The 23,859-nt window shown below is 41.6% G+C and overlaps 1 long non-coding RNA gene across 1 annotated transcript in view; it reads right to left on the bottom strand.

The window, feature by feature from the left end:
* LOC307226607 overlaps positions 1 to 23,411 on the bottom strand; it is a 34,820-nt gene extending 11,409 nt beyond the window's left edge. Inside the window, exon 1 of the long non-coding RNA XR_013843520.1 lies at positions 23,213 to 23,411. This is a non-coding gene — a long non-coding RNA (uncharacterized lncRNA). The remainder of the gene's footprint in view (positions 1 to 23,212) is intronic.
* Between the last annotated feature and the right edge of the window lie 448 nt (positions 23,412 to 23,859).

Genomic DNA, 23,859 nt, shown 5'->3' with positions numbered 1-23,859 from the left:
ATTGAAATGTTGCTGTTTTCCAAATGGCCCAGAGGCACGATTCTGTTTGAAACATCCTAGTATGGTGTTGTAGCAGATGCTTCACAGTGGGCCAAAAGGAAAAAAATGTTTAGACGGTTTGCCCTCTCATCAAGAAATCTTCTTTAAATGTCACGAGTCATTCTAATTCTTGTCACACAACCCTTATCCTGCAGGATACCAATCACTCATAAATCAAGCCAAGGTTTTCATAAGGAACTGAGGTTATACAATATATCAAATAGGGTTTGCTGTGATAGGCGGCATAAATTGGCAGATGTCTTGGCAAAGTTAATCTAAATGAATCAGTGCCAGTGTCTGGTGTGCTAGACATCTGTGATTCACTGAAGGGTGGAGATCTGCTCTGCACACTGACAAGATGTTTGGTGAGAAAAATAAAAGGAAGTTGTTTATCTTATAAAAGATTGTCATCTGCTTTGTCGATTTAATTTTTTTTAAAAAAAAGAAAAGGATTCAACATGAAAGCTCCTCCCTCTAAAGAACGAAAAGCAAGCCTAAAATTCAGGCATTCCACTCTATCTCTTTTCCCGCTTTATTCCACCTGTTTCCTATAGAAGCATAATGTCTTTTGAGCAGCCTGTTTAATCACTCATGGGTTTGTCCTGTTGTTAAGGCTGCACCCTGACCTTCATTTGTCAGCTTCTGTGTGTCCCACTCAATGCATATTTCCCTCCTACTCCTTTTTCTCCATCACCAGTTTGCATTGCATATTATCAGCTCATTCTCTGCTTTTCAGAGATTGCTTTGTTAAAACCCACATGCGACTATCCGCAGAAGAAGAAATCAATGTCTCTTTATGTAGGTACTCCACCTGAGATTCTTTCTACTTCTGGAAAAAAAAAAAATCACAAGTTTTGTGTCAAGTTTTCTTCTGACATTCAATGACCTTCCCAACCAGCCGGTGCGCTCTCTCTCTCTCTCTCTCTCTCTCTCTCTCTCTCCCACCCCCACCCCACTTTTTCAGTAGTTTCTTACTTGTGGGACAGAATAAGAAAACATTTTTGAAGGGGGGCACTGTTCTGCCTCTAACAGAGATTTGATGAGTGTTAATCCCAATTTATTTAGTCATGTAAGATTTGCACAATGTTATTAAACAAATAGCTGCAATGGGCTACCTGCCAGGGCCCCAATGGATTTTTGGCCACTTTCACATAGGAGATTCTAAAATATGGTATTTATTGGGGGCAGTATCTGGGGCTCACCATTACAATACAAGGTGGTACAGGATTCCATTGCTATTATTTCTTTTTAGACACAAAAAAGTTTCCTTCCTGCTCCAAGCACTGGTAGAGCTACAACCAGCAGGAGTAGAGTGGCAATGAGAAGCCTGTCAGAAAGTAGTATTATTCGACAGGGCCTCTGGCGTGTGTGTGTGTGTGTGTGTGCGCGCGCGCGCGCTATCATCACTGGGCAGACTTGTGCCCAGCCTCCAGACACTCTGAAATGGCCAAAAGGTATGGACAGAATGCTTCAGCCCATTGCGAATAAACATACTCATACAATTTCTAAGACTGTAATCAGTGCTTTTTTTCTAAAAAAATATATGTTTAGGGGTACTCTCATTTTGACTCAAGAAAACCACCATTTTATAGTTCAAATCGGGGAAAATAAATACAGTAAATAGACAAAAGTACAAAGAACATGCATTACCTCATATAACACAGCTGACAGCTCACACTAACTTCCACATTGGCATGAGGTTTTGTGCACTAACATCTTCCCGATTCCTCTGCTTGCTGTTGGTGTCTGTCGCCAGATGTCGTCCTTTCAAAAACCATGAATTTACATACACTGAAGGCTTAAACAAAGGAGGGCCTACCGATTTCATAAACATTAAGTTGGCTACAGGGTTTAAATGCAATGAAGCTCTTGTTGGAGTCAGTATTAAATTCATCTGAGAGAAGCCATGGTCACACTCACTGGTTGAAATTGGGATGTACTTGATTGTGTTTAAAAGAGGCATAAGAGATGATGGAATATTATTTTCTGAAAGGTACTCAGAAAAGTAGTTTTAGTATCTTCTCCCGTTAGATTCACAAAACGTTTGGGGGTATGTGTGCTCCTGGGTCCCTCCAGAAAAAAAGCACTGACTGTGACCAAGCTGAGCATCTGCTACTGAAGCAATTACACATTCTTGCAATTGCCTCCACTTCTCTTTCCTTCATCCATGGTTTCCTATGCCAAACTTTAAATGGTAAAGTCCTTGGGGGCAGGGACCAGTTAGTTCACTTGTACACTATAAAGCACCATGCATCATCATAAAGCACCATAATAATTTGTATGTAGGCTTGTAACTTTAGCACTGTGAATACATAAATCTTATTCAAGGCTACAACTTGCTTTTTATTGTGAGAATGGATTCAGATTCATTCTGATTCTGTGGACTGTCCTGAAAATTGGCTGCCCAGATAAATTTGTAAACATCATTCGGCTCCTCAACGATAATATGATAGCAACAATCACAGATAACAATGGCTCTCAAAGAGAACCATACACAGTGGGATCAGGTGTTAAGCAGGTTTGTGTTATTGCCCCAACTCTATTCATTATTTTCATTGCCATGATCCTACACTTTGTCGAAGGGAAACTCCCCACTGGAGTAGAAATCATTTTTTGAACAGATGGAAAGCTCTTCAATCTGAGCAGGCTGAAAGCAAAGAGTAAGGTTACCGTAACTTCCGTCATAGAGCTTCAGTATGCTGATGACAACGTAGTGTGCGCACACTCAGAGGATGACCTCCAAACTATCCTAAATATCTTTGCAGAAGCTTACAAAAAGCTTGGCCTATCATTCAACATCCAGAAAACCAAAGTGCTACACTAACAAGTACAAAATAACCCCTCTGCAGCGCCACAAATCCAACTCAATGGTGTAATGCTGGAAAATGTCGATCACTTTTCCTACCTAGGCAGTTATCTTTCCACAAGGGCCAACACTGATGCCGAAATCCAGCATCACCTGAGCTCTGTGAGTGCAACTTTCTCTCGATTGAAGTGCAGAGTGTTTGAGGACCGGGACATTCACTGGGAAACCAAAATGCTTGTTTATAAAGCTATTGTACTACTAACCTTGCTATATGCTTGTGAAACATGGGCCACTTATAAACGCCATCTCCAGTTCCTCAAAAGATTCCACCAACAGTGTCTCCGAAAAATTTTACACATTACTTGGGAAGACAGGCGAACTAATATCAGTGTACTGGAAGCAGCGAAGATCACCAGTGTTGAAGCGATGATTCTTCAACACCAACTTCGTTGTACTGGTCATGTTGTGCAGATGCCTGTTGATTGTCTTCCAAAGCAACTACTCTATTCCAAACTTAAAAATGGAAAGCATAATGCTGGTGGTCAACAAAAGAGGTTTAAATACTGTCTCAAGGCAAATCTAAAATTTTTTAGTATAAACACTGACAAATGGAAAACACTGGCCTGCGAGTGCTCCACTGGAGAACAGCCTTTACCAAAGGTGTCATGGGCTTTGAAGACACTCAGACTCAGGACGCAAGGGAGAAACATGCTAAGAGGAATGCACACTTGGCAAATCCACACCATGATCAACTCCTGCTCAGAAACCAATGTCCCCACTGTGGAAGGACACGCGGATCTGGAATTGGTCTCCTCAGTCACTTATGGACTCGTTGTTAAAGCTGTGTTTATGGAAGACAATCTTACTCGGCTACGAGGGATCGCAAAAAAGAATACCCAGAAATGTAATGAAGTGATGAACGATAACTGATGGTTAAATCCACAATACAAATCTATGCATCACACTCATACTATGCAGATATTCAATGTCTTGTCCAACAGCTACTCCACTTTAGCTCATGATAAAGCTTGATCTACTACAAACAGTGAATGTGAGCCTTACAGGGTTGAATGCTTTTGCATGACCATCAGTTCTCAAGACTTGTCCCAGTGTTCTTATTTACTTAGTGCAAGGGAAAGGCTCTTTTCTATAGGCAGCCAATTAGAGTTCCAAACTGAGCAACACTATCCTAAGAATATTTCTTCCAGGTTCCTTACTACGTGTCTTTGAAACAAGTAAATGTGTGTATGTGCAGGGGCTGAGGAATCCACTGAGACCTACGCCATGGCTACCCAATTTTGATCTAAGTTCCAAGCTTAGTACATGCGAGAGCCAGGACTTGGGAATTTTTCACTGCTGTGCAAACGTTTAGGCACAGAAGGCATGATCAATACAACTCAGAGCAGTGCATTCTAATGTTCTGATGTGGTGTGCACAAGTGTGTGATGTTGCCCTCCAGTTGTTGGTCCATAGAGATGATAAGTTGGTACAAGCAGTGGATATGTTACCATTTCTTTACTCAGGCAATAAAGTCCTACATTTCTGGATGTGAAGGACCCAGTCTTTAGTCCCAATTCCCTAAGAATGTGTATTATTTATCTGTTGCCTGCAGTGCTAGGTTCTGTTAATACAGGTTTCTGTTGAATCTCACTTCTTTGATTTATTATATGCTGAGTTGTAAGTTACATACTCACTTGCAGTTGTGGCTGGCGAAAAGGTGAGGTGGGTTGCTTTTGTAATATAAATAATTTGCAAGGAGCAAAAGCCACTGGCATAAATCCTGAAACACATTCCTATAGTATGCAACAAATTTCCAGAAAGCTGTAGCGTAATATGAAGAAATCTACATTCTCAAGGGATGTTCATAGGTCAAGATGAGCAAAACGATGCATTAAATAGAGCCAAATAATCCCCTGGTTTGATTTTCCATTGCACACTAAGAACTAGGTTTGAAGCATGAATCATAGATCCCAATCCTTTTATTATATTTCATTACTGAAATAGAAAGAGAGCTTCAGCATGTGCTCAGCATAAAAAGCAAAGTAAATGATAGGAAAAATTAACCAGGAGATGAAGAAAGTATGGAGAGATTCAGATAATCACACTTGTAAAGTGTGTCTGTCATGATTTTATTAATTAGTTTGGTGACCAGAACAAGAATATAAGAGGAATGGCATGTAAAATGGGTTGAGCTTGGGCCACATTTTATTTAAGCAAACATTCATACAGGGAATGAACAGTGTAGAGAACTAGCCTAAATGAGCCATGCCCTGTCCAGAACAGGGGGCACTACAGGGTAAGGACCCCTTTACCTGGCCCTACAGATGGGGAAGAAATTCAGTTTTGTTTTCATTCTAATGAGAAACTACCTAATTCATACTTCTTGAATCAATACATTGTGGCGTTTGCCTCCTAGGTGGGTCATAAGGAAAGGGTTAAATGAGTGTGATGTGATTGGCCAGTGGGAATGCAAGGGAGGAGTAAAAGTTAGTGTGGGAGGTTTTGAAAGTCAGCTGAGGTTTGAGGAGTTGAAGAAGGAAGAGGGAGGAATAGGCAGTGGGTTGGTCGAATTGTATTGTGAGAGAGTGAGAGGAATTGTGAGGTGGAGTCAGATAGATAGTTGGGAATAATCAATTTGAAGTTGTTAGGAACTAAGATCTAAGAAACTGACAAGAAAAATTAACTGAAACCATAAGCTTGTTCCTGCATTTAAAAATAAACTTGATTATTTGCTAATGTTAACAACTGTCTGGGCTCCGTGTGTCCCTGTGAGATATGGGGTGGTGGCAGTGGAAAAAACAATTGCAGTGGTGGCACAGGGTCAATAGACCGTCAAACATCCAGGGGCCCTGTGTGTGATCGCCACATACATGAACTGAAAAAACAGCTATCCTTTGAAATTCACACTTCTGTGAATTTTGCAGTGAAGTTTGCCAACCCAACAATGTGTACATAAATGCATTATATTAGGGGAAGGTGTGAATAAAAGTGCATATTTTGTTGAAGATGGCAAACAAAAAAGTTGCATTAGTTTGGAGAAGCTTGATTTCTCAAAAATGCATATCTTAATCAAAAGTTTGTTGAAAATCCTTGTGGGCTGTATACAGGTGCTATGTATTTATATTTATTTATTATTGAATTTATAGACCACCCTATACCCAGAGATCTAAATAAACCACACTATGGGCCGAAACAAACAAGATGAATTTTAATAGGGAGAAATGTAAAGTATTGCACTTGGGCAAAAAAAATAAGAGGCACAAATACAAGATGGGTGACACCTGGCTTGAGAGCAGTACATGTGAAAAGGATCTAGGAGTCTTGGTTGACCACAAACTTGACATGAGCCAACAGTGTGATGCGGCAGCTAAAAAAGCCAATGCAATTCTGGGCTGCATCAATAGGAGTATAGCATCTAGATCAAGGGAAGTAATAGTGCCACTGTATTCTGCTCTGGTCAGACCTCACCTGGAGTACTGTGTCCAGTTCTGGGCACCACAGTTCAAGAAGGACACTGACAAACTGGAACGTGTCCAGAGGAGGGCAACCAAAATGGTCAAAGGCCTGGAAATGACAAAGCCATTTTTCACCTTTTCACCCCTTGCTTTTTCCTGTAAGACCTATTGCAGTCGTTAAGAGTCGTCAACAGGCTCATCACAGCCATCTGCCAATCACCCATTCCCACCACCCTTCTGAGTAATACCCCTCCCCACCTTCTCACTATATAGAAGGGTCTGGAAACTTCTGTTTCAGTGTATCTGAAGAAGTGTGCATGCACACGAAGCTCATACCAAGAACTGACTTAGTTGGTCTTTAAGGTGCTACCGGAAGGAATTTTTTTGTTTTAACTTCCTGACAGTAAGAGCTGTTCGACAATGGAATTTGCTGCCAAGGCGTGTGGTGGAGTCTCCTTCTTTGGAGGTCTTTAAGCAGAGGCTTGACAACCATATGTCAGGAGTGCTCTGATGGTGTTTCCTGCTTGGCAGGGGGTTGGACTCGATGGCCCTTGTGGTCTCTTCCAACTCTATGATTCTATGATTCTATGACATACCTAAAACAAGAGCTGAGAAATGATAGGAAAAACATACTGTGTTCATGTCCTACATGTGGGCATCTCATAGGCATCTGTTTGGCCACTTTGAGAAAATGATACTGAACTAAATGGTCCTTTGGCCTGATTCAGAAGGACTCCACATATGGTTTCATGCATATACAGGAAGGCAATACCTGATAGAGTCACAAGCACCTCTATGGGCAAGAGCTAAATTCTTGAGAGGAGACTGATGCAACTACAAGAAAGCAAGCTCTGTTTGAGCCACCTACATCACTCACACCCTCTTTTTCTTTTTGGATATCTGGGACATTCTGCTTTCATATTACCATTGGTTCCACCATAGGATTCATAAGCACCAACCTGCTTGCATCAATATATTTTATACTGGCAGGTAATCACATTCTAGTGAAAGGTTATGCTAAAGCAAAATAATTGCTCTGTGTGACCTTCCCATGTATGTGGCTTGAGGGATCATTTTTCAAAGCTGTCTGCCTTTGAGTAATTGCAGCATACATTAGGCAGCAATCACTCCATATCATCGGAAGACTTTCCCATTGATATATATTATTCCTAGTGTCACCCCAGCTGATGTATAATCAATTGCAACTTAACTATGGTTGTGGAAGATAAGCTTGCTAAGCCATTGCAAAGATGGAAATGTTCAGAAGCAATCACCGTGGTTCTGCCCTTTCTCCTCCTTCCATCATTAGACTTTCTAGGTTAAACATGGAGTCATACCTGTTTTTTGTGATATTGATAGCTAGATACAATTTGGTAATGGCATCTGCAGCTAGGTAAGTTTCTTCATTAGGTGGCCAGGTGAAAAAGAGGGCAGGGGTCCTTACAGCTGTTGAAACTGAAATTCTGTAGGAATTTCAGCTGAGATTACCTTGGCATATAAACTGTTGATTCCCTTGCTGCTTAATCTCTTCATTGTGAATACTGCTTGCTCTTTGTGTTTGTGATTTTTGCAGCTGTTGTAAGTACAATTGTTTGCATTGTAAAATGGCTGGATCATTGCTGCTTTTTCTGCTTGCTTTGTCTGTGCATCCTTTGCATAGTAGGTATAGTTCAGCTATGCAAAAGCCAGAGGTTTCTTCAGTTTGGTCTCTCCATGCAGGCAAAAGAACTGTGTGAAGTGCGGCAGGTGAGGGGTGTGGTCTGGCCAAGGGAGGCCCAAGGGCTAGAGAGAGACAGAGAGGGACCTGGAGAGTTGCATTTGATCCCTGGTCCTGCCATTTCCCATCCCTGCCATCTGGATCCAGGGGTGATGGTGGTGGTAGACAATAGTGAAAAGCTCATGAGGCCCTGTAGGCTTCACCTTGCCTATTCCTTTCCGGGAAGACTGGGGGGGGGACCTTACTGGTTTTACCCTTCAACTCACCTTCATGATAAAGTGCAAAGCCTCATGGGCACTGCAGGGGGCGCCACAAGGTCTGCCACTGAAGTAATGACTCACATCTGCCATTCATGGGTGCTAAATTCTAAGCCAAGGTGGTGTCTTTTAGATGAGGAAAGGGAAGGAATCTCCATCCTACCTCCTCATTAATCTTCTGTCCACAGAAATGCAGGGAGGTGATATTGCTGCAGATCTCCTCAGAACCCACGTTAAAACAGCTGTGGCCTTTATTGACACTGTATGTTTTGTTTCCATCTTCATTCCAACTGTGGTGGCAAAACAGATTATTCCATGGTGACTCCACTAATTTAGAAGTTAATCTACCCTTCATGGTAAACGACTAACCCATAAATCCTGTAGAATTTATTGTGCAGCTCTTGCTGGACTGAACAAATGCAAAATTATTATAATTAATTAATTAATTGCACTACCTTTCACCCAAACACCACAGGTGGTTTACAACATAAAAGCCCCAGTGAATAATTCCATATGTGAATGCTCAGAAACCTGTCGAATGTCATCTTCATCACTAAGCACACAGTAAATCCTACTTATGAACAATAGGGGAAACCTTTAGACTTAAACTCCTAGGGAAATGCAATACATACTGGGGAAATGTTATATGGAGGATATCTGGACATCTTCGTTCCGAATGGCAACATGTCATTCTGCTGATTGCATGTCTTGCTTGATTGTGTGTCTAATGCTGTGCAAAAGTCTCCAAAACATATATATCCCCAGAGGGCTGCCTCTCATGTTTCTGTCTCAGTGTTCATGCCAACAGTGAGCACTTTTGCATGAGTGCTGCAAAAGGTTGCCTCAAAAATTAACAGTGTAATATATCATAGGATGCTGTTTTAAAATTTATAGACAGAGAAAGATGGTGGTCATTCTCTTTGCTTTCCTAAGCAATTGAAACATTGTTAATGTTTTAATTGTACCTCAAGTAACTGACTCTTTACTCTGATAAGTCTCCTGGACAGATGACAGATCATTCGGTTTGATGAGACTTGTGTGTGCATATGCTTTAAAGAGAGAGAATATAACAGATCCAGCTATCAGTCAGCTTACCAGGCTACAGGCAGTGCTTTAATTGAACAGATATGTGATCTATTATTTAACCCCAATAGATTAGGCAGTGTATCAAAGGAAGTAGACATCTGTATCCTGTTGCTTAGAATAGATGACTTGTGGATTATTTACCAGAGGGTGGGGTAGAATGTGTGCTATGCTGGGGGGGGGGGGAGGCAGTCAAAACCATGTAAACTATTTAAGACCAGGATCTCAATGACATTCAAGTGCCTTTCTGTGCTCACACTGAAGTGTGTTATGGACTCTGATTGAAATGTGTGCATGCACCATGGATTGTAGGATATTGTCAGGACCACACTAGGACTGTGGCTAACCATAACCAAATCTAAACTGAGAGGCGGTGTATTGAGCAACCAGGGGTCCTGGAGGTAAATGGATGGAGGATGGATGGTGGCTAATGCATTGAGGTTGAATCCTGACAAGACAGAAGTACTGTTTTTGGGGGACAGGGGGCGGGTGGGTGTGGGGGACTCCCTGGTTCTGAATGGGGCAACCGTGCCCCGAAGGAGCACGTGCACAGCCTGGGAGTCATTTTGGACTCACAGCATTCCATGGAGGCGCAGGTCAATGCTGTGTCCAGGGCAGCTGTCTACTAGCTCCACCTGGTATGCAGGCTGAAACCCTACCTGCCCACAGACTGTCTCACCAGAGTGGCAGTTCCCTCACCACGAGAAGCAAAGTTACAGGGAACCAGGCAGAGGGCCTTCTCGGTAGTGGTGCCCACCCTGTGGAACACCCTCCCATCAGATGTCAAGGAAATAAACAACTATCTGACTTTTAGAAGACACCTGAAGGCAGCCCTGTTTAGGGAAGCTTTTAATATCTGATGAATTATTGTATTTTAATGTTAAGTTGGAAGCCACCCAGAGTGGCTGGGGAAACCCAGCCAGATGGGCGGGGTATAAATAATAAATTAATATTATTATTATTAACAAATTGCTGGATGTGGAGTAGGGCAACTGAAGACAATCGAGAAAACTTGCCAAACTGGGGAGCAAGAAATTAGATCCTAATGTACAACAAGCAGAGTTTGGGATGTGTAAGAAATGAGGTTTCCTCCCTCACCCAAAATTCTATTATTATTATTATTATTATTATTATTATTATTATTATTATTATTTTATTAAACATATTTTCCCCTTCACCATTCATTCTCAAAACCACATTTGTTTCATGATGCATACATTCATTCCATATGCTCCTGCCACTTATACCAGTTTTCATGTATTTCTTTTTCTTCTACTGGGTTTTTTTATATTTGCCATGCAGCTACTATTCTGGTGAGGATGTGTGTATGAGCTGGCTGCTCCCCCTGCCCCCAAAATATTCCAGAACAATACAATGTGTAGGGCATTTGGGGGAAAGAAAATGGTAGGAGGCACCATGAGGCAGCCACTGACCGACTAGTCCTCTGTTTCTGCTGGAGAAAAGTCTTCATCTCCACCCTACCTAGTCTGGATAGGTATGGATAAGAGAAATGAACAAGGAACCTATTCATGTCTGTAAGTTACCACATTTGGTTCAGATATATAAAAATTGAACAGAAGTATCCCCATCCAATTTAATGGTTTCATTTGTCCCCAAACAAATGTGCAAGCCTAATACTGTTCTGCTAAGGTCCGTATAGTTAAAGCCATGGTTTTCCCAGTAGTAATGTATGGAAGTGAAAGCTGGACCATAAAGAAGGCTGATCGCCGAAGAATTGATGTTTTTAAATTATGGTGCTGGAGGAGACTCTTGAGAGTCCCATGGACTGCAAGAAGATCAAATCTATCCATTCTTAAGGAAATCAGGCCTGAGTGCTCACTGGAAGGACAGATCGTAAAGCTGAGGCTCCAATACTTTGGCCACCTCATGAGAAGAGAAGACTCCCTGGAAAAGACCCTTATGTTGGGAAAGATGGAGGGCACAAGGAGAAGGGGACGACAGAGGACGAGATGGTTGGACAGTGTTCTTGAAGCGACAAACATGAGTCTGACCAAGCTGTGGGAGGCAGTGGAAGACAGGGGTGCCTGGCGTGCTCTGGTCCATGGGGTCACAAAGAGTCGGACACGACTAAACGACTAAACAACAACAACAACAACAATACTGTTCTGCTAACCAAGAAAGGTCAGAGAAGGCTAATGACTATTGTTAAATACCAAACCTGGCCAATCCAGAGAACGTTAGACTCAGTAGAATTTTTCACAATGGTGTTTCATATGTCAAGGAGGTTTTAGGGGCTAAATACAGAAAGTCCCAGGAAACAAGGGTCCTGGTTCAATATATATCTACAAGCAACATGGTGCTGCTTTTCTCCCATCTACATTTGTCCAAAATCAGGAAGAGAGAAGTGTAGCATCTCTCATCATACACAGAAGACATTCCTGCACAACATATTACAATGGCCCAGTTTAGACTGATACAAGTCCATTGTTCCATCTAGCGCTGTATTTATTGTCAATTCTGAGAAGTGGCAGTACTCTAGGTTCTCAGGCAAATGGCTTTCACCCCACCTGCTACCTGTTTTAACAGGAGACGTGAAGTATTAAATCTAGGATTTTCTGCATGCAAAGCATGTACTTCACAACTGAACTACTGTCCCCCATGATGCTGGCATGTCAGCAACCATCCAAACAGAGTTTCCACAGCGACAACAAACTATTTGTAAAAAACAGGCTTCTTGTTTAGCATTCAGTGTGTTGGGTAACAAATAAATACTCAATTTCAAGTGCTTAACTCAGTCGGAGAGGTGTAGCCTGGGTCAGCCTGAACCCACTTACAGCAGAGCTGTCTGGAATACTAGAGGAAGCCTGGTTAAATTAGGCCATGGCTACCTTAAAAATGTAGAACCATCTAATCTGCTCCTTTCTCCCTCATTTGTAAATAATAACCCGCAACACCTAGACCACCTAGGAACTTGTAAGTATTTAAAGGGTTGACCAAGGCTGGGCTTGGGGCAGGGGCACCTCACAGATGCCCTTTATCTGGGGTAGCTAACCTGAGGTTCTCCAGATATTGTTGGACTCTAAGTCCCATCAGCTTCAGCCCATATGGTCAATAATCAGGGATGATGGGAGTTGGAGTCTGGCAGCATCTAGAGCCACCTAGATGCCTCATCTGTACCCTGTATAGTCTCTTCAGTGTTGAGCAGTTCTGCTGATGGTTGGTGCTGTTTTGTTCTCTCTGGGTTTAACTCACCAGTAGTTTCAGTTTAATAAAGTTTTTTTCTTGCTTTTTTTTTTTAAAGAAAAGATTCACTGGGGAGGTTTATATACACCCCCACCCCCAAAGTGAGATGTTGTCACAAACTAAAGTTTTTAGAAGAGGGCGCACTCTTGCTTAGATATAATAGTGTTTAAAGGGTTGGGGACCAAAGGAATGACCAACATAGGCACCAAGCGTGGCTCCGAAGGGACAGCATTGTAGAGATTGGACGCCACCTCCAAGAAGGGGTTTTTCCCATTTCGTAGGGACCTCATTTTGTAGGGGCACCCAGAAAATAGAAGCAAAAAGGTTCCCAGCTCAAGAAACATGGCAAAGGGGTGGGAATTTTCAAGGAAGAGCAGCTTGCCCCTCCCAATGGGCCAGGCATTTCTCAGATCTGAGACCAATAGTGATATCCAAGGAGCATGGACCAACATCAAGCCCCTATCTACTGGTTTGCACATGAAAGTCAAACCACACATTTCTCTTGAAATATCTCCTTTATCAAAATGCGAGCCCCAAACCCATTTAAAACACTTAGTCATTTAGCAGCAACGTTTTACTCATAAGAAGCTCCTGTAGAATACCAATCTACATTTTAATGAAGTTTTACTCAGTGTAGACTAGTTAAAATGAATGGGCTTAATTTAGTCACATTAATGTGTCTATTCTGAGTAAAACTTAGTTGATTACCACCCAAGGCCAAAATGGTACAGTCCTGGGACAAAGCTTTTTCAAAGCTGTAATATTAAATCAAGCCAACACTGTATTTTGCAAAAAGAGCTTTCTCTCTCCTTTTTCTTTTGTTGAAAAAAACCAAAAACAGAGATCACCACCAAAATTGGCAAAGGTTAGGAACGTGAAAGAGATCAGATCAGCAACAATTTCCACCCTCATCACTTGAGGTTGAGAGGAAGGCAGATACCTGACCTACATTTTAGAAAGTTTGATTCCTGGAAGTTTCTACAAAGTTTCCTGGGCTACACACTTTGTTTCATCTGAAAAATCAGAGGTCCTAAAATATAATGGTGGTCACACCACACTGTGCAGATGCCATGACCTTCACTTTGCTTTGCTGTTCCCATCTTAAATGCAAGTTGCTCCGTACAAGAAGAGCAAACACCATTAAAATTTCACAATTATAATGTAATCTATTTGGTAAAGCCATTCTTTTGTTTCTCGTCCCCATTACTTTTTCCTCCTTTGCTAATCCTGAGAGAAAGTCAAATGAACCAATGTTTACTCTTTCCCAGCCCTCTTACCCTCCTACCGTCGTCTCTGGTGAATCCATAATGTTGGATCATCACATTCATTTCCATGGCAACAGGTGCTGATGCCATAAATAGAGGTTTAATTTCAGGATTAAGCAGGAGGCAAAAGCTGGATAGTGAATTGAAAATTCTTATTCAAAGTCAAATATGAAAAGATAATTGCAAGGTGTAGTACTTGCCTTCTTACATGAATAGTCTTTTATCCAAATAGCAAATATTCACTTTCTGGAACCCTGATCCTTTCTCAGAAGGGCATTTTTCTTCTTGAGAAATCCTGATTGGAGATGATTAAATATGCCACTATTTATCTTACTTTGGATTATTCTTGATTACATGATACCCATCTGTTTTTCCGTATGAGCTGATAAGCTAGTTTGATGTTATAATGCATGAGAAAGTGATACTTAATTATATGCAGAGGCACTTGCATATTATAGATCAGTCACACTGTAAGATTCCGGATAAGTATCCTACATCTATAGGAAATCCAGAAATTGCCAGAATTTACCGAATATCTATATCTGATCCTGTCTCATGGTCACACTTTCCAGATTTACCCAAAGTGAGCTGAGGGGGCCTTCAGATGACTCTCAATGATTTCTTAAATGTTTCTGAAATTTAATACAGAAAGTATAATCTGACTGAAGAATGCAATGGTATTTAAAGTTATTCAATGTGTGATTTACATTTAGGCTACAGTCCTGTTCACAGTTCTCTGGAAGTAAACCTTATTGAAAACCAATGGGAGTTGCTTCTATATATGTATAGAATTGTGCCGTTGCATTCAAAATATTATGGGACAGAACAAATGCAACAGAAGATATTCATCATTGAAACTATCCATTTTTCTTTACGGGGGGTGTGGCGGGATACACAAACCATTGGAAACTCAGTTTTGATTGGACCAGTGGCATTGGGCTGGATCTAAAGAACATAGGAAGCAAGTTAAAGCTAAGTCAGACCATTAGTCTATCTAGGTCAGCATTCACTACATGTCAAGTGAATGATGGTTTGGACTACAAATCCCATCAGCCTCATCAACGTGGCTTGTGTTCAGGGAAGATGGGAACTGCCTTTCACCAACCTGTTCAACTTCCATGAAGGCATGGACGACTGTCACCTGTCAGGGAGTGGTCTGGATCTGAGGACTGGGGAATGCATTCTCAGGCTGATCAGCTTCTCTCTGAAGAAGAGGAGGAGGGGGAAGATTCACCCTCTCCTGTTTCCAGCGGTTTCAGGAGCAGAGAGAGAGACAGACACTGAGCAGCTTCCACAGGAGTTGCCTAGTTACAAGATAATGGAAAGGGAAACAGAAAGGAGGAAACAGCCAGCAGAGATGTCATTAGAGAGTGTGGGAAACCCTCCTTCCCCAAGAACTAGGAGGTTCATCCGTATTAGAAACAAAGAATGCAGAGAGGATGAGGAACTTCTCGTTGGCACCCAGGATGTTGCTGGGGACGGAAGGGGAAGGATTTAGAGTAGTCAACTGCTCTCCTTGTGGAGAGATGTGGCTTTTTGCTTGCAACCGGATGACTGAATAAAAAGGACTATAAAATACAAATTGCTTGTTAATTCTTGCTGTGAAGTTACTAAAGGGAGGGGAGGACTGTCCTTAGTCCAATGTGCAATGGAACTTCCTGTCCCCTCATACCTGCATGTGTCCACATCCTCCCCAAATTCACTCGGGAGGGTTGGGAGAACTCTCACAAAATATTTACGGGGTGCACAGGGGTAGGAGATGGGGGAAGCTCCAGTATACAAGTGTAACTCCTTGCACTTGTTATTTGGATACCACCTCCATATATTTCTACAACTACTGAAACCAAAATGGAATAGAGAATTGTACAAAATAAACTAATTGCAAAAGACTGGAGGGCACCATGTTAACTACACCAGCCTACACTGATTTACTGGCAACAAGCCTCCAGGGTTTCAGACAGGAGTTTGTATGCAGCCCTAACTGGAATACCAGGGATCAGCCCTGAGACATTTTGCATGCAAAGCAAGTGTTCTGCCTCTGAGCCACAGATGTCCCCCAGTGGATTTAACCTTCTCCATTCACACTGTTTTCTAAATCCAATTATTACTTGAAGCTGCTGTGGGGTGGGGGGTGGGGGGACACAGGCACCTAAGTCAAGCCTCTTTTTTCCATAGTGGTGCTAACAGCAGGTGATTTACATTGGGAATAACAATACAGTGGGGTTTTTTTTTTTTAAATGCACCTCTGGAGCCATGACTCTGTTCACAATTGGATCACCACTGCTTCAAAGTATACATTTAAAAGTGAGAAGATCAAGTCAAGAATTTTCTTCTTGATATCTGTTTCAGCCTTAAGACTGCAACACAAACTTATGGGCAAAATGTATTTCAGGGGAAAATGGGTTGTCCACTTCAATTCACACTCTTGCTGGAGTTTGGAGGCTTCATATGGCTTGCCTTTTTATTTTATTTTTCTTGACAGCACTCTTCCCCCCATACATCACTTTGCAGTTCATCTGAAAGATGTATTTATGTGACTTCACTTTTATACTTTGAGGTCTTTGGCAGTGGGGAGGGAGTACTTTAAAGCAACTGCACAAAGGTTTACAGAAAAGATTAAGCCCGGTCTTTGATATTTGGAAGCCTTTAAGCTGCTGGAGGTAGCAAGGCTTTTCAAAGGATCTATATGGTTCCAGGTTATATATTTGCAATCCTGATATACTGACAGAAGGACACTTACATATTTCAAAATCGAATATATAAAAAATCCTCTGTAAAAAGAGGCGGTGAAAACCTGGCCTGTGACTCAGGCATTCACTGCCTCGTGAATTCTCTGTGTCAAAGTACCTGTGGAGCGGACCGTGTTCAGATTCAATATTCTTCCTTAAACTTTCTCTTTTTAAAAGTTACACTTAGAATAACATTGGGGATGATCCACTTGCAACTGAGAAACACGGAGAAAATGGAAAGTTAGAGGAAATTTGGAGTGGGGGTGTCTTTGTCAGGGCTGGCCCAAGACAATTTGGTGCCTGAGGCAAAGGGCAAGATAGAGATCTCCCTTCATTCCCTATTCAGAAGTCAACCGAACTATTGTATCAGAGGGCAGCTCAGGGGGCACAGGGCAGGTTGTGCTGTACGCACACAGCTTTGTCCTCCATCATCTTGCAGCTGCTTCCCACCCACAGCTGCTTCTGTAGCCTGAGGCAGTTACCTCACACTGCCTAACGATAGGGCCAGCTCTGGTCTTAATGAATCTTCCATATCTCAATTTAGTCTTTCCCTTTCATGCTCAAAGCAATAGAAGTTTCTTGGAAGGCATGGAGAGGGATGGATGGATAGATGACAAGGTTTTGTGAGGCACACATGGACCTCTTTTTCTCTGGCACTACCTACAAAGCACCTTTGCAAGTTCAAAGCCAGAGCAAAGCTTATTTTCAATAAACCTCTTGCAAAGCTCATTGAGAACTTGGTAACATGCTTTAATTGTGCTTTTAATATTTTCTTGGAAGCCAGCTAGAGTGGCTAGGGCAACCCGGTCATATGGGTGGCATATAAATAATATTTTTATTATATTTAATGTGAGGGGCTCTGGTTTGCTGTTTGTCTCTTACAAAGCTTATGTTGATTGTCTTGATTAACTCGCTGATAAGCGGAGAACTGTCTTCACCATCAAGTGTCCTGCATTTTGTAAAGTTTACCTTAAATTTGAACAGATGTTAGCCTAAAAGTTAACATGACAAACCTTTATTTTAAAAGGAAGTGGTTAGATGAAAACAAAAATTACCGGAAAACACATAAGACTCAGAAGTGGTGTAAGTATAGGTTAGAGAGATAATCTATCACCCCCGAAAGGTGAAACTGACAGGCCTATTTTTGTTTTGGGGATTTATTTGCTACATTTGTTATTTAACTGTCCCTGAGTGGTAACTAAAGGGCCTATCGAATTTTCGACCAGGTTCTGATGCATATGCCACTTTAGAGAAAATGGACTATTGCTATAAAGATTGGAATGTTGGAGTTTTAGGACTTATGGTATATAATCTATTTGAAGTTAGAGATGAGGTGAACAGAAATGTTTATCTGCCCATACGATTGTGCACAAGTTAGTGTTACTGTGATCTGCCCCTATGCAGATCACAAATTATAATTAATAAATTGGTCCTAGCTCTAAATTGGTCCTAGCCTTATGTCTTGCCTGTTTAATCTGCTCTTCTCACGTGGAAGAATAGAAGAAAAGTCTTCCAGAGGATCTTCACTGGATTCTTGTATGCCCGTCTTAATCCCTCATGTCGCTCAACTTGAACGACTGGCTGACGAAGTGTCAGAAAAGACTAACTAGCCAATTCTCACAGAAAATGACTTTGAGCATGACTGTAACCAGCACCGAGGAATGCCAAACTGGACCACTTTTTGTGAGATGGGGCATCAGTGACTGAAGAATTCCTTCTGCGCTTTTTCCACAACAAATCTGAGCCCCAAGGAAGAAGTGCAAATTTAAGGGGCTCTGGGCAAGAGAAACTTCAAGGGTCCCCCACCAGGAGGGCCAGTTACACATCACCAGAGAGAGAGAGAGACTGAAAAAGAGGACACCGATTTGCATAATGCTAGTGTACTCTCATTTCTGTAAATTTTAGAAATCTTTATCAGTGATTAGCCAGTAGACAATTTTCTTTGTGTGTGTATTCCATTCTGTAGGTCAGGGTGAGGGCCAAGTCAAATAAGTCAATTGAATTGGTCAACTGTGTGTGGGAAAGGAAACAGGTTCACACAGATAGCAAGTACCTTGAGGCACTTTTCAGGCAAACAGAGTTTCTGGATAATCTGCATCACTCATTTAAAGTTCTGGGGCACCAAGGGGACATCAAGAAGGCCTTCCTCATCACCTGAAGACTTGTAGGACAGCGGGAGAGGTGAAATTACAGCCACTTTCCCTCTCAGTATGATAGGCTCACCCAATTTTGACAGACTTAGGTGCCTCATAACTATTTTGGAATATTTCCCACACATTGGTTTCATCTATCGGAGGCAGTTTAGGGTATTGCGACGGGTGTGTCTGCACTGGTTGCCACCCTGCAGGAGGCACCAAAACAATGCTGTAGAATGGAGCATGAGAGGCAGGGGGGTCGAATTTTAGCACTGCACAGGGCACTGCTGAAATTTGAGAGCCTACCACTGCCCCTATGCAGATCACAAATTATAATTAATAAATTGGTCCTAGCTCTAAATTGGTCCTAGCCTTATGTCTTGCCTGTTTAATCTGCTCTCCTCACGTGGAAGAATAGAAAACCCATCCACAATCTAAAATTACAAACGGGAAGGTCTTCATCTGATGCAAAAAAGCTTGTAATGTCACTGCCAGGCATTCTTCCTTGGGGATGGCTTTGCAAAGTCAGGGTGCCACCACAGGAAAGGCCCTTTCAAAAACCAAAGCAGCACTCCTAAAGTTTAAGATTAGAGGCACGAGTCTCGAAAAGAGACTTTGAGGCAAGTTAGAGTCTTGGAACGCTTCTTTTTAAAAGAATGTAAATCAATGTTGTTTTTACTTTCTACTTAGTGTATGATAACAGTATCTCATTTATATGTATATTCACATGAACTTTCGTACACATTCAAAAACTGTAGCCCTGCACTTTTTTGTTTGGGAGCAAACCCAAGACCCATTAAACTAACAGGTGATGCATATCCCCGTAGAGTGACAATAGTATGGAACTGATTATATAAATCACCCACAATGTAATAAAAATATGAACTTCCTTAAGGATTTCAGATCTTAGGCCTTCTGGCATTTCTTTTCATATTCTAGCTTCTTGGTTTTAATATGAGCTTTTAATGACAGAGGTATTTGACAGGGCATTTATCAAAGTGGGGGGAGTTTTCTTATTATAATAGTAATTAGAGTATGATCAGCCCCTGGTTCAAAATAAATGGCAATTAACTTGTTTTTATCACTGCCATGACATGCACCTTTGTGTCACATCCTTGATTGTCATTTTGTATCACTGTTAGTGTGTTTCTAATTTCATGTGTACAGTAAATAACTATAATCCAAAATTGTTTGGGGGATTTAGACATAAATGTCTTTCGTTTAATGTGATTGCTTTCTTTGAGATTACAATACAAATTCAGTCAGGTCAGAAGGAATGATAACACTAACATTAAAATGATGGATGGCAAACAACCTTGAGAATTTCCATTCCAGCATAATTCTTCAGTGGTCACAAAGAGTCGGACACGACCTATTGACTAAACAACAATCGCATATTATAATATATTATTATATTATATTAATTATATTATATTATATTAATTATATTATATTATATTATATTATATTATATTATATTATATTATTTTGCAGTCACCTGCTGTTTTTATACTACTGTATTATAGTTCACCTGGGTGGTCTGCTTCTCAAAGTCAACTTACATCCTCCAGGTAAGCATGGAATGAAGAACAAGCTTGGGGAGGAAAAGCACTTTAAAAAGGCAGTCAGGGATGCAAAGTGCTTCCAAGTGCTGAAGCCAACGAAGCTTCTGAAATGAGAGATAACATTCAGAGGGCTCCCATGTCTGGGATGCATGCAGTTGTGGCTTTTATTCTCTTTTGTTTAGCATATGTGCAAGGTGACTTCTGGGTCAACTCTGACAAAAATCAGACAAGCTAGGCACAACACAAGCTGCTGAAGGTTTACGGTGTTTAAAAACAATCAAAAAGGAGAACAGATGGGGGACCAGGTAGCTTAAAGGAATGGTGGAATCTATTCTTCCTCTTATCATAGAATCATAGACTCTGAGGATCATCTAGTCTAACCCCCTGAAATGCAGGAATATGCAGCTACCATATTAGCTGCAGGGATATTAGTTGCAGGGATCAAACCTGCAACCTTGGTGTTATCAGCACCACACTTTAACCAATTATGAGAGGGTGATGAAATAAGCATGGTATGGAAGTTCCTTTTATTTTTTTTAATGACTTCTGGGTCACTTATGTTACACTGTTTGCCAGACACTGTTCGCAGCCTTTCAAAGTTCTCTTTTGTGCCTGCTTAGGAGAGGAGGGCATATAATTGTGTAACTGCTACATTGCCTCACTCCATTACAGTGCAGGTAAACTGTAGTGAGACTGGAATTAGGAGGGCAGCCCCCCCCCCCCCCGGCCCCTGATAAAAATGCATCTACCACTCCCCATGTGGCCAACTGCTGCGCTGCAGCAAGCAAAACCCATCAGGAGATGATCCCAGATATTTTACAACTCTCCTCTTTGGAGTTCAGGACACAACCATAACTTTTAGAACGTTGATGCTTTAAAAAACTAACTAACTAACTAACTAACTAACTAACTAACTAACTAACTAACTCTATGCTACTTTATAGTGTCTTCTTTGTGCTCCTTATTTTGCTTCTTTAATGCTGGCCACTGACCATAACAATAGGGATTTGGGCTGTGCTCCGCCACACCAGCCGCCTCTGCCTTAGACCCTGGCAAAAAAGCTGCTGGTGAGAATAGACAAAGCCAAGATAGAGGGGGAAGTTGCCTGACCTGATATGATGCACATCATGTGATCCTGTGAGTGCTTTGTAACAAAGATAAAGATCGGTTAACCCTCAGCATGGAAGGGAAGCAATTGCTTGCTTCAGTTAAATTGCTCTGTTTGTGAACCAAGAATAAATGTGCTAGGCTGAGTTGGAGGAAAGGCATTTCCTAGTCAGAAGCCTTTCCAAGCCAGTAGTTATCCCTACCACACACACACACGCACACGCACACGCACACGCACACACACACAAACCCCCATGTGCACCCCACACAAATAATCACTTCTAAATAATAGTGTAACTGTTAGTAAGACTCACAAAAGACAGCCCCAGCAGCTGGCCCTCATCACTTTGTGGTTTATCGTCAGAGTAATTGCATTTCAGTTATGGATTATTGCTATGCATCATACAAATGAGATGCCTCAATGATGTATTGATGGAGAAGCAGGGGTTGTCCAGGAAGAAAAAGATTGAGGAAGTCAACAACTCAATTTTTGTATGTGAAAGAGGAAAGATGACTCAGAACGAGAGAGGGGAGGATGTTATTAACTACTTCATTTAAGCTGCTGGTGGTGATGCTGCTGATGAATGAAATTTCCACAGTGATTTCTCTGTCATTAAAGCCATCTCTTTCGCTCTCCCTCTACCAAAGGCCCTCAAATTGCTTTCCTTTTTTTATAAGGTATTGTTCCTATCCAGAGTTTCTTTTTTAAAAAAACAAACAAACCCACAAAACAACACTTTCTAAGCAGGTCCATTTGAATCAACAGTTAAAAATTGTTTTCCAGGCTGAGAGACACTTCGGTTGATCACAGAATCCTTAGCTCACTCCCTTCCCTACTGGTAGGCAGTTTTCCACTGACCAATTCGTCATGAAACCCACATACATTCAGGTTCACAGTGTCCATGAAGAACAGTAGTGAACCAAGAGGCAGCAGAGGCAATGGTGGCAGAGTAACCATAGTGCAAGATTAAATGCAAGTTACAAAAGTCTAACATACAAAGAGCATTTCAAGAAGCTCTTGGCAAGCCTCCACCTCCAGCAGTCAAAATGACAGTTTCAAAAGTGCTTTTTCTTAGGTCCATAGCAGCAGCCCCATGCACCAATCTGAATACTTCTTAGTCTCTTACAAGTGGTCCTGTAATTAACTTGAGTTTCAGGGGTGCTGTGTGGCAGACTTCTAAGGGGGCATAGGCAGAATAAATGAAGGTGGGAAGTGTTCCCTCATGTCAGAACCTCTGGGTTAGACTTGAATGGGGAAACCTCATTATCCCGTGTTAGGACTGTCTTCCCCACAAACACCAGTTTCCTCTTTACAGTTTCTATTTAATTGGTCTGGACAATATTATCTCGTCTGTCACAGCTCTTTAGAGTGATACTAATGACAACTTCATCATAGATTTGCCAAATATTGCATTGGAAATATTAATAGAATATTGTGACCTAAATAGATATACACTTCATTGGCTATGTGAGGCATGGGAGTAGGTTTTTGTGCTTATATCATGAAGAAATTGCTAATCTAGTTAAATTGCCCCTCTTTTACCATGCTGCTGTTTCCAAAAGAACTGACCAGTTGTGATCTAAACACCAGAGTAAATGCTTTTATTTACTGTATTTTTATCCTGCTTTTCAGAAGAGAATTGCCCCACACCCCAAAAGTGGCTCACATGGAGAGAGAGAGAGAGAGAGAGAGAGAGAGAGAGAGAGAGAGAGAGAGAGATGGCTGCCAAAGAGACAAGACACACAAGAAAAGGAAAACAGGTGGGAAACCCAGATGAGGAAGACCAGTTCTTCATGGTCAGAACAATGAGGTGACTGAATATACCCAGCTGAGGCCAGGCCGATTTTACCTCACTGGTTCTTCCTTAAATAGCAGTTGGTGGTTCTTGTTCCTTTGGCCAGTGGATGGAGCTACAGCTAGATGGATAGAGGCCTTTATACCATTGCTTCTGCCATGGTGCTGATCCCATCTGAGCACACCCACAGCTGCTAAGGAAAACTCCCATTGTCATCAGGCTTGTTCAGGATGCAAACAGCAGCCTATCGGGATCACGGTCAGAGTAAAAGATGCTTCCTAAACCCACACCACAATCTCAATTCAGATTCTACCCCTGACAGAAACAGTAACTCAGATACTAATTGTGTGAATGATGTCAGGGGTAACTTGGCCTTTAGGAGCTGTCTGTCGGCTGCAATAAAAGCTTCCATTTCATACAACCTCTGTAACCTTAATTTGTAAACAAATGTTCAACAAATGAAGTCACTCCAGAAGAAATGATCACCTGTGTGTATTCTACTTTAGATACTCATGGAAGAGATTGATGGAGACAGCTAGGCACCTGGACGATTCTGACATTCAGCTATAAATATTGGGGGCCGAGTTTTTGTTTCATTTCTATCCATTCTAATTTACAGCATCATAATGAGCTGTATGCATGGAGCTATTGAATTCACATTTGGTGGCAGTAACCACCCTGGAAGGCTTATTAGTTTCATC

The sequence above is a fragment of the Podarcis cretensis genome (genome assembly GCF_951804945.1).
Source record: "Podarcis cretensis genome assembly, chromosome: 1".
Taxonomy (NCBI): Eukaryota; Metazoa; Chordata; class Lepidosauria; order Squamata; family Lacertidae; genus Podarcis; species Podarcis cretensis.
This window is presented reverse-complemented; position numbering and strand designations above follow the sequence as displayed.